This window comes from Quercus suber, unplaced genomic scaffold (assembly GCF_002906115.3).
Source record: "Quercus suber isolate HL8 unplaced genomic scaffold, Cork oak 2.0 scaffold_523, whole genome shotgun sequence".
In the NCBI taxonomy this organism is placed as follows: domain Eukaryota; kingdom Viridiplantae; phylum Streptophyta; class Magnoliopsida; order Fagales; family Fagaceae; genus Quercus; species Quercus suber.
In genome coordinates this window covers 79,675-91,496 of record NW_027069972.1, presented here as the reverse complement: position 1 = coordinate 91,496, position 11,822 = coordinate 79,675, and the positions used below count along the sequence as shown (strand labels likewise).

Below are 11,822 nucleotides of genomic sequence, written 5' to 3'. Positions count from 1 at the left end.
TAAGAGCATTATACACTTTCTTTAATAACATGTTATTTTACTTAAATCCGTTTACCCTTTTTAGCACAACTTCCAAGAAGCTCAAGTTTCTCTTTTCTTTTTATTCTTTTAAGAGCATGAAACTTAGAGCAATGAGGTCTTAAATGATCAAAAGCACCACAATGGTGACAAACAATGCGTTTAGGTCCTTTAAGCTTTTTGGGAAGGAATCTAGCAACATGATTTTGTTCTCTCTTCAACTTATGACATTGAGGTCTTATATGACCAATCACACCACAATGGTGGCAAGTTGGAACAAATTTAGATCCATCCAAAACCTTATGTTGAGACCTAAATGGAGGCTTTGACTTAACAGCCTTTCTCTCTACCTTTTGATTTCTTTTATGTGGAGGAATATACACCGATTTGTCCTTTGAGGTAGAACACACAATAGGCACAAAATCGGGTACCACAACATGATTGCAACAAATATTTTCATCCTTTTTAACAATAAGTTCAACAATCAAACACTTGGCATGCATTTTAAGAAATTCATTTTCACATTTTAGCTCATCAACAAGTTTGTTAGGCAAAACAAGTTTGGCATCCAAGTCCATATTCAAACATTCAAACTCTTTCAGCTTTTCAAGAGAATTTTTAGCAAGTTTCTTATATTTTTCAACCAATTTATTGGATTCATTAAGCTTAGCAATTAAATCATCATTTTCACAAAATAACTTGCTCAAATCCTTATGAAACTTCTTAGCCTTTTTCTTAAAGAGTTTAATATTAGGAATATCAACAACATCCAAAGATTCATGTAACATAGCATCACAATCATGAGGATTATCACTCATAGAGGCATTTTCACAAACACATGGCATGTTACATTCATTAACATCCAAAACATGCATAGAGGCATACAAAACACTATCCATGGCAAATAAACACAAGGGGTCAAGGATCACACTTAGGTATTTAAACCACAACAAGTGTACCCGTTCTGATACCAATTAAATGTTCAAATAGCGTGTAAAATACTATGAACGTTTAAACCTCAAATTTACAAATTACCAATTCAAGCTAAATGTCAAACAATATACGTACGAAAAATGAACACAAGCTATTAACAGAATTGATAAACAATCTAAACCAAATAAAATCACATCCACAGTAGAAATTAAATGACAAAGATTAAGAGAAAAGAGATGCAAACACAAGGGCAACACAACGATGTGTTTTCGAAAAAGAAACTGAAACCCTCAGCGTAAAACATCTTCGTCGCCCTCCAAGCGGTCAATAATCTACTAGAAAATGTAGTTGGGATATATGAACAGCAATAGATCCTTCAAGCCTAATCTACCTAGTGTACCTAAACCCTCCAAGCTTCTTGCTCCAATGAGGTTACGCCGAATCTTTTGTCTTTTCTAACTTACCAAATTCTGCTATAGCCCATAGCATCAATCAATATCAATTGGTCCCTTCCTAACTGCTTCCCAAAGCACCAAATGACCTTCTCACAGATATAGGTATGGTGAGAAAATGATTTGGGTAATGAACCTCTCAAGGATGTAACAATGAAAAGGGTGAGAGTAGAGGAATTTGAAGAGTCACTATGTCAAAATTAGGGATGAGTCAATCTTGTTTTTCTCTAGGGTTTCTCTCTTAAAATTCTCTTTAGAAACTCTTTACATTTCGTGGGTAAAGGGGTATTTATACTAGGGTGAGAAAGGAATGCAAAGAGTCAGTTTTCCCATAACAAAGTGAACTGGCGACTTGGCCTCGCGACTTGACTGAGTCGCAAGTTCAAGCCGTGAGCTAACTGAATGGCTAGTCTAGACTTTTTGTCCTGTAGTGCTACAGCTGGCATAACGGTTCAGTTTCTCTACATGCTTTACTCGTGTGCATCTTCTGGTGGCTTGCAAGCCGCGAGCCACCCGCGAGATCCAGCCGCAAGTCTCTGCTTCACTACACAGTATTGAGCACTTCTTCACACTCTCTTACACACTACCCTTACATGACTCCCACCTAAATACAAGGTTACTAATTGCTAAATTACAAGCAAATTTGGCACGAAATAAAACCAAAAAGATGGTTAATTAAATTCAACCTTACATTCTTTTTTAGTAAGTTTTAATCTAAAAGTACCAAGCAACACTACAAAACGAATTGGGCCTCTATTTTATTAAAATCTTACTGGGTTTGGTCCTATTCGTTAATGAACGTGGGCCTTGTTACTTGAATTTGGAAAGATGAGTTTAACAAAAATTCATTTTGGAAGAATTTAGCATTAAAAAACTCCATCTCAAGACAAATAAAATTAGCTCCAATATTTTTATCGGTCATGCCTTTGACTTTGGGCTTCAACCATATATATAAAAGCTTCTTAGCAAGTCTGGAACTAATTATCTCATTAGACGTGTTTCAAATTCAATATGAAAATTCTCTTTGGAAACATTTGGAAGATAGGTTCAACAAATTTGAAAGACGAGTCCTAAACTTGAGATTATATTCCATGTTTCACACTCCTTAATATTGGTCCATGGAATTTTTGAGATTTTTCATAAACAAAAAATGAAATAGTTTAACCAAAATATTAGACATCACTTCTATTTTGACCTTAAGAAGACCACAGTTGAAGTTGCAGAGAACAAGCACTTAAATGAAAACCTCATTTTTTTTTCAGCAAATAAATCCATTTTCTTGGGAAGAAAGAAAAGGCAAATCAACCTTACATCAACAATAGCTCGAATTCAGAAGATATTTATTTTTCCTAGTCGAGCCTTCATTCAATACTCTAAACAACTAGCTAGTAAATTACAATCTCTGAAAGACCCAGTTGAGAATTCCTCACACAGCATGCATGATACACGGAAATCTTGCCCGAGCAATTATCTGCCGCCCTGTGAGGACTTTTCAAGATTTTTATTTTCATGATGCCGGTGCCAAGCTGCTTGCACCACATAAGCTGCGAAAGGTTCCAACTGCCCTTTGCCAACACACATCCAGTTCTTAGAGACTATATTCTTCAATTCCTCGGCCATTAGAGCGAAGCCTTCAATTGGTCCATGGGTTTTGACGGTTCTTGGAGAAATGGCGAGTTTGGGCAAGGATGGGTTTTTCAAAACGAATTCAAGAAGTTCTCCTCCAAAGAGGTCACCTTTTTCAAGACGCACAGCGAGTGAAGAAGAGCCACTGATTGCTTCACCATTATTACTAGTTGAATAGCTCCATGCAACGCCTTCAGTGATGAAGACCGTCTCATCAATTGGGTCTCCCTCCCGAACAATATTGTAGCTCTTCTCATTGTAGTAGACCGGCTTGAGAGAGTCGCATATCTTTAGCAACAGTTGTTCATTTATATTTTCAAGCACCGGCAACTAACTCAAAAAGTAAAAACAATCCAGACGAATAATGCGATCGATGAGATCAAATATGCAACTAATATATATAAAATATAACATAATAGGCAAGAAAAGTTTTGACTTCTTTGATTTCTTCCTCATATTGCATTAGTTTTTTGAAAGGCCATAATTTTCCATATCATTATTTTAATTTTTTTTATTCAATAAAAATTCTATAAAAAATGTATATATTTATAGGACCCTTCATTAGGTTGTATATTATAGTTATAATAAGTTGAATAGCATAATTTGACCATGTGATTCACGTAAAGTACATTACAATTATTAACATGGTTTGTCATCAAACAAAACTTTATTCTAAATATTTTTAAAAAATTAAAATTTCATTCCAACGAAAAATTGATCAATTATCAAAATATCAACAAATTTTTAAAAAGTTCATTATTTATTTTAAATTATTTTAAAATTTTTATTTTTCAATAAAATTTTATCTATATTTAATATGCTTTTATCATATAAATTAATTTTTATATATTTTCATTTAATTTTAATAATTTTTTTAAAATAGTTCACATATGGTTCTTAATTAAGTCATGAATGTCACGATTAAGTCATATTAACTTTAAAATAAAACACAAGACAAAATTTTTCATATGTATAATATACAGAGGCATGAGTGCTGCACCTGGATGGTTAAACCATCAATTTACTAAACCTCTATATATATATATATATATATTATTCTCTTTCTTTCTTTTTTCTTTCTTTTTATTTTATGTGAATCAATAATATTACTATTCTATGCATAGGGAAAAAATGTTATCTACCAAATTTATAGAAGCAAACGAACTCACTTTTTAAGTAAATCTAAGTAGAGGAAGCGTTTAGCCTTATTTCTTAGTTCTTCAGGAAGATGATGTAACAGGTTCTTCACATTAACATCTTGTTTCCTTTCCAAACTGATTATTACGTTCTGCCTAATTTCTCCTTTCATTTGATAAGGAAATTTGTGTTTGAACATCCATATTTCTATTGCGTGTTTCGCTTCATTCATCTTCTCTCTTTCCACCTTCTTCTTCTCTCTTTCCGCCTCCATCTCCTCCTCCGCCTTCTTTCGTTTCTCCTCCGTTCTTGCAGTTTCCAATTGCATGTATAACTGTCCACTTCAACTAGTAAGTTAAATTTGTCAAATCTTATATTAGATAGACAAAAAAAAAAAAAAAAAGTATATTTTCCGTGTGTATATTCATTATGACAAATTCACTGCCAAAAGATTGAGATAATCTAATGCTTATTAGTGTTGCTTAAAAAAACGGTTTAGGTTTCATATCAATCCTTAATTTATGTTTGGAATTTGCAGAGTTACATCCAAAGTTTCAAAATAAATTCTGGTGTCCGTCCCATTTTATATAGAAACAGAATTTTCCAACACCTGCACAATCTGGTGTTCTGTTTCAAATTGAATTAGAAAAAAAAAATATTATATATATATATATATATTTTAATGATAGAGTATTGAATTTTGAGTTCTCTATTATTTAAATTATAATACAACAAAACATGTGAGGTGTGTCATTCCAAGTTCAAACCTAAACACCACTCTAGTGCTCACTTCTTGTTATCAGGCTAACTAATGTTCTAGTTCATAATTGTAAAACGAGGAAATAGGAACCCTATGCCTTTGTCAAAAAAGAAAAGAAAAAGCAAAGCATTGGTGCTAACCTGCAAATTTCCAATGAAATACGAAAATAATAGCAAGCCAAAGAGAGAAATAAGAATTGTAAAGAGGCTTTCCCAGACATCGTTACTTGTTTGGAGGTTTTGTCCAAGAGAACTGCAAAACGGAGCAACCATAATGTGTTAAGACAATATCTATATTTAGGCTCTAGGTAAGGAAACTGAAATGAGATAACAAGCAAATGACCTTTAGCATAAATAGCATCTCCAACCCAATAAGTAGGAGATAGTGGGAGTCCTCTTAGTCTTAGGTCTAAAACAATCAAATATTGAGCTTTAGTTATCTCAAATAACCTTTTTTTTGTTTTTTTGTTTCATGAATACGTATCACATAACTTTATGCTTCACATTGTAATACACACGGGTGATGACACGTTCGTTCAGGACCTCGTATATGATATATTATTGATTATTTAAATCATATGGAATATATATATATATATATATATTGTCTGGCAGAGGAGAAATTAGCAGATACAACAAAAATGTACAGGACCTCCTATGATAAATTGATTATAAACCATATGGTTAAAAATGCGTTTGGAAGGGGAGAAATTTCAAAGAGATACACCAAAATTTTCACTATAAACTTATGGTTTAATAAATGTAAGGACATTATTAAAATAAAATAAAATAAATGTGAGGAACGTATAGAAACTCTACTTGAAAAGTTAAGTACCATAAGTTCTTACGAATAATTGTCAGAATGATAAAGAAAAGAAAGCATTGATCAAAGAAGATAAAGCCAAGAAGATTGCAGAAGGCTAAAGCAAGTTGTGGAAGCTGCTGTAGAAGAAGCAGTCTATACGACATTTTGTTCTTGTAGTTTAATCATGTATAGCATCAACGACCTGTAGCTTTGTTATAATCAGTGTTGTGTAGATTAGTAGACATGTGACTAGCACGTGACACATTAATTGTTAGTTAGGATTAGTTTTAGACAGTTAAGAGGCTGTTTGGTTCACTAGTTTTCTTGACTCAATTCTCTGTTTCCATAACTCAATTCTCAAAAATGGTAGGACTCATAGCAAAATACTCGTTTGCCTGCATAATTTTTTTTGTTTTCATAACTCTGTTTCCAACACTCAATTTTTTACTTTTTAAGTTATAAGTTGTGGAAACTGAAAACAACTTTTGGCTGTTTTCAGTTTTCAATTCTCATAACTTAATGGCATTTTTGTAATAAAACAAACAAATAGGACCCACTGTCATAAATTCAGCCGCACCTTTTGACTCCCTTTTCACTTTTTTTTTTTTTTCCTTTCCTCCTAGGAAATACTAGAAAATTGTATTGTATTTCATCAGTAATAAAATAAACATGAGTGTCTTTAAATAGGAGGTAGAGTGTGTAGTACAAGTATGTGTACTATACAAGATAAATAAGGTGGGCCCAAGGTTCATGACCTATTACATGTTAACAGTGCCCCCCCCCTAAACTTAAGGTGGGTGTGAGACCAACTTGAAGTTATCAAACAAAGCATGAAGGCATCTTTTAGGATGTGACTTTGTGAAGATATCTGCAAGTTGATCTTTAGAGGAGACTAAGAATAGCTTGAGAGCATCATGAACAAGATGATAACAGATAAAATGACAATTAATCTCGATGTGTTTAGTTCGTTCATGGAAGATATCATTGTGAGCAATATAAATGGTACTCTGATACCATGTTAAATTACCGATTGTTCCAAAAGTTTAAACTATTGGGATATAATAACATTAATAATTTAACCACACATTTTTAACATTGTCCCTCATGTGTGGACCAAAGCGACCTTTTAATAAGTGAGGCCAACACGTGGGAATTTAAATGGGAGGTAGAGTGGAGGAAATAAGAATCAAACTCTAGATCTCAGGTTTTGATACCATGTTAGAAATACTGGTAGATTGTATTGTATTTCATTAGTAAGAGCATTCTTATCAAGGATTGCAAAAAATTTAGCATTTACTATCTCAAACCCAATTTTATAACATATAAACATCACTTTACAACATCCGTTCCATCAAAACTTCTATTTTTTTAACACTTCATTTAAATATTCTTTCTTTATCATTTTTTATTATTATTTTTTTATTATTTCTCACTCTCCTCTGTCATTCTCTCCCACTGCCTCTCCATCTTTCTCAACCTGGTCTAGAAGCTTCTCCCTCCCTCTGATATTTACTTTCAAAACCTCCATGGCTTGAGCTTTTCAAGCTCATCATCGATAAACCACGGCCACAGCCACAACCATAGCCACCGACCACAACCTCAACCCCAACCACAAAAAAAAAAAAAAAAACCCACGGTACAAATTGAGAAGCTTTTCCCTCTCTCTAATATTTGCTCTCAAAACCTCAATGGCTGAGCTTTTCAAGCTCATCACCTCTAACCACGCCCACGGCCACAGGCACAGCCACCACCACAACCTCACCCCCAACCACCAAAAAAAAAAAAAAAAAAAAAAACCCACGGCACAAATCGAGAAGCTTTTCTCTTTCTCTGATATTTGCTCTCAAAACCTCCATGGTTGAGCTTTTCAAGCTCATCACCTCTAACCACGGCCACAACCACAACCACAACCACAGCCACAGCCACCACCACCAACCACAACCTCAACCCCCACCACAAAAAAAAAACCCACGGCACAAATCGAGAAGCTTCTCCCTCTTTTTGATATTTGCTCTCAAAACCTCCATGGCTGAGCTTTTCAAGCTCATCACCTCTAACCACGGCCATAGCCACAACCACCATCACCAACCATAACCTCAACCCCAACCACAAAAAAAAACCCATGGCACAAACCACAGTGAAAACTCACAACAAAACCGCCACAAAGCCCACCACCCCAACAACCCCGATCCTCACCTCACCCGATCCTCAACCCACGACCTCAACCAACTCAACCCATGGTCTCAACCAACCTCAACCACAGTCGGACCCTCCACCGTTGGATCCAGACCCATTTGTAGTCATCGAGACCCATCAGACCCACTAGAGGGAGAATCTGAGAAAGAGAGAGGAGAGAGAACGAGAATGAGAGAGACGTGGAAGACAGAGAGAGAACAGTGAAAGAGATGTGGGAGACAGAGAGCTAGAGAGAGAAAATAAATAAATAAATAAAATATTATACAATCCTGCTACAGTGCGCTCTCAAAAATGAGAGTGCATTGTAGCAGTATTGCAAATTTTATAACATTTACCAGGTTTGATGGAGTGGATTTTTGGGTTTAAGATGCTAAAATATAACATTTATAGCATATAGAAGGCTTGATAAGAATGCTCTAATAAAATATACATAGTGTCTTTATATAGGAGGCAGAGTATGTAGTACAAATATGTATGTTATACAAGATAAATAAGGTGAATCTAAAGCCTATAGTCTTTTACAAGTTAACAATAGTGTCATGGAGTAATTCTAAGGTTTTATTTTTTATTTTTATTTTTTTTTTCAGGAATCATGAAATTGAGGTGGGGCAATGCGTGACGAACGGAGGTGAATCAGGTGATTCATCGCCAAGATCAAGGTTCTTTCAATCATGGAGGATAATATTTGGAGTGTAGTGTGTGATTGCAGTAGCATTGGATCCTTTGTTCTTTTACGTTCCTGTGATCAACGAAGATAATAAGTGCATTGGGTTGGACAAAAAGTTGAGAACCATATCTCTTATTTTGAGATCTGTTACTGATATAATTGGCATTATAAATATTATTTTGAAAGTTCTTAATGGTTATACAGACAAGACCTCGGCGAGCCGNCCATCAAAACTTCTATTTTTTTAACACTTCATTTAAATATTCTTTCTTTATCATTTTTTATTATTATTTTTTTATTATTTCTCACTCTCCTCTGTCATTCTCTCCCACTGCCTCTCCATCTTTCTCAACCTGGTCTAGAAGCTTCTCCCTCCCTCTGATATTTACTTTCAAAACCTCCATGGCTTGAGCTTTTCAAGCTCATCATCGATAAACCACGGCCACAGCCACAACCATAGCCACCGACCACAACCTCAACCCCAACCACCAAAAAAAAAAAAAAAACCCACGGTACAAATTGAGAAGCTTTTCCCTCTCTCTAATATTTGCTCTCAAAACCTCAATGGCTGAGCTTTTCAAGCTCATCACCTCTAACCACGCCCACGGCCACAGGCACAGCCACACCACAACCTCACCCCCAACCACCAAAAAAAAAAAAAAAAAAAAAAACCCACGGCACAAATCGAGAAGCTTTTCTCTTTCTCTGATATTTGCTCTCAAAACCTCCATGGTTGAGCTTTTCAAGCTCATCACCTCTAACCACGGCCACAACCACAACCACAACCACAGCCACAGCCACCACCACCAACCACAACCTCAACCCCCACCACAAAAAAAAAACCCACGGCACAAATCGAGAAGCTTCTCCCTCTTTTTGATATTTGCTCTCAAAACCTCCATGGCTGAGCTTTTCAAGCTCATCACCTCTAACCACGGCCATAGCCACAACCACCATCACCAACCATAACCTCAACCCCCAACCACAAAAAAAAAACCCATGGCACAAACCACAGTGAAAACTCACAACAAAACCGCCACAAAGCCCACCACCCCAACAACCCCGATCCTCACCTCAACCCGATCCTCAACCCACGACCTCAACCAACTCAACCCATGGTCTCAACCAACCTCAACCACAGTCGGACCCTCCACCGTTGGATCCAGACCCATTTGTAGTCATCGAGACCCATCAGACCCACTAGAGGGAGAATCTGAGAAAGAGAGAGGAGAGAGAACGAGAATGAGAGAGACGTGGAAGACAGAGAGAGAACAGTGAAAGAGATGTGGGAGACAGAGAGCTAGAGAGAGAAAATAAATAAATAAATAAAATATTATACAATCCTGCTACAGTGCGCTCTCAAAAATGAGAGTGCATTGTAGCAGTATTGCAAATTTTATAACATTTACCAGGTTTGATGGAGTGGATTTTTGGGTTTAAGATGCTAAAATATAACATTTATAGCATATAGAAGGCTTGATAAGAATGCTCTAATAAAATATACATAGTGTCTTTATATAGGAGGCAGAGTATGTAGTACAAATATGTATGTTATACAAGATAAATAAGGTGAATCTAAAGCCTATAGTCTTTTACAAGTTAACAATAGTGTCATGGAGTAATTCTAAGGTTTTATTTTTTATTTTTATTTTTTTTTTCAGGAATCATGAAATTGAGGTGGGGCAATGCGTGACGAACGGAGGTGAATCAGGTGATTCATCGCCAAGATCAAGGTTCTTTCAATCATGGAGGATAATATTTGGAGTGTAGTGTGTGATTGCAGTAGCATTGGATCCTTTGTTCTTTTACGTTCCTGTGATCAACGAAGATAATAAGTGCATTGGGTTGGACAAAAAGTTGAGAACCATATCTCTTATTTTGAGATCTGTTACTGATATAATTGGCATTATAAATATTATTTTGAAAGTTCTTAATGGTTATACAGACAAGACCTCGGGAGAAGACATTGATCCTAAGAAAATACCATGGAGGTGGTGGCTATACTTCCTAATTGACATTCTGGTTCTTCTTCCCTTCCCACAGGTAAAGGAGAGATTTCTTCAGCTGATTTGGCTATACCAATGATGACTTTTATTAATGTGCCATATATTTATCTTTTTATCTGTTGACTCTAAACTTGTTGTAATCTGTTCAGGTGATAATTTTAATTATTTTTCGAGAACTAAAAGGCTCAAAATCTTTGAAGAAAAGAAAGTTATTGAATTTTTTGGTTCTCTTCCAATATGCGCCAAGAGTTGTTCAAATCTACCGATCCTGGAAAGATCCTGAGAGAAAAGAAAACAAATTATATCCTGAGAGAAAAGAAAACAAATTATCTAATAAAACCCCCATATGGGTTAAAGCTGCATTCAATTTCATCCTGTACATCATTGCCAGCCATGTAAGTTTGACTTCAAACTGATTTTTGATACTCATAAAATTTTACCTTGACAAGTATCATTTAAAAAAAAAAAATCAAAGTTTTGTTGGTTTTCATGAACAAAATTTAGATTTTAAAAATAACAATATTAGTGAATCAAAAGCATTTATTTCGGAAACACAAAAAAAAACTATTTTTATATAATGATTATAAAATGTGAAATAATTCATTTTATTCATTTGTGCAATTGCATGGATTACATATCTTGTACAATTGTATGAATTATTATTGTTATTATGAATGTTTTTGCATTACAATTATTATTATCTGGTTTGGATAGATGAGGAATTAATTGATGTTCAATGGCTCACTGGTCTTTTAGGTATTGGGAGCCATTTGGTATTTTCTTTCTATTGACCGAGAAACGGCTTGCTGGCACAAGGCCTGTGAAAAAAATAACGAATGTAGCGACAGTTCTTTCAATTGTGATCACATTTTAGGAAATCACACATTTCTAAACGTTGATTGCATTATAAGTCCACCAAATGCATCACCAAATACAACCTTCTTTGATTTTGGAATATTTCTTGGAGCCCTTCAGTCTGGTGTCGTGCAGTCTGACAGTTTCTTAAAAAATTATTTCAATGTTTTTGGTGGGGCTTGCGAAATCTAAGGTTTGTACAAATTTCTATTTCAGAATATATTTTTTTATTAATAATCATATGCGTATTGCATTATTATTAGGAACTAAGCAAGATTTGTGAGAAATAATCTTGATTAATTTAGATAAGAGTACATGCATGCTCTGCTTTTATACAACCAGAGGAAAGGAAAAACTAACTAAACAGA

General features: G+C 35.0%; 1 non-coding gene across 1 annotated transcript; it reads left to right on the top strand.

Annotated features, from left to right (window-relative positions):
• Positions 1 to 10,233: 10,233 nt before the first annotated feature.
• LOC111996396 (uncharacterized) lies at positions 10,234 to 11,400 on the top strand. Its single transcript, XR_010625075.1, has 3 exons — positions 10,234 to 10,636; positions 10,749 to 10,994; positions 11,356 to 11,400. It is a non-coding gene; the product is annotated as an uncharacterized LOC111996396 (transcript).
• The last annotated feature ends 422 nt before the right edge of the window (positions 11,401 to 11,822 follow it).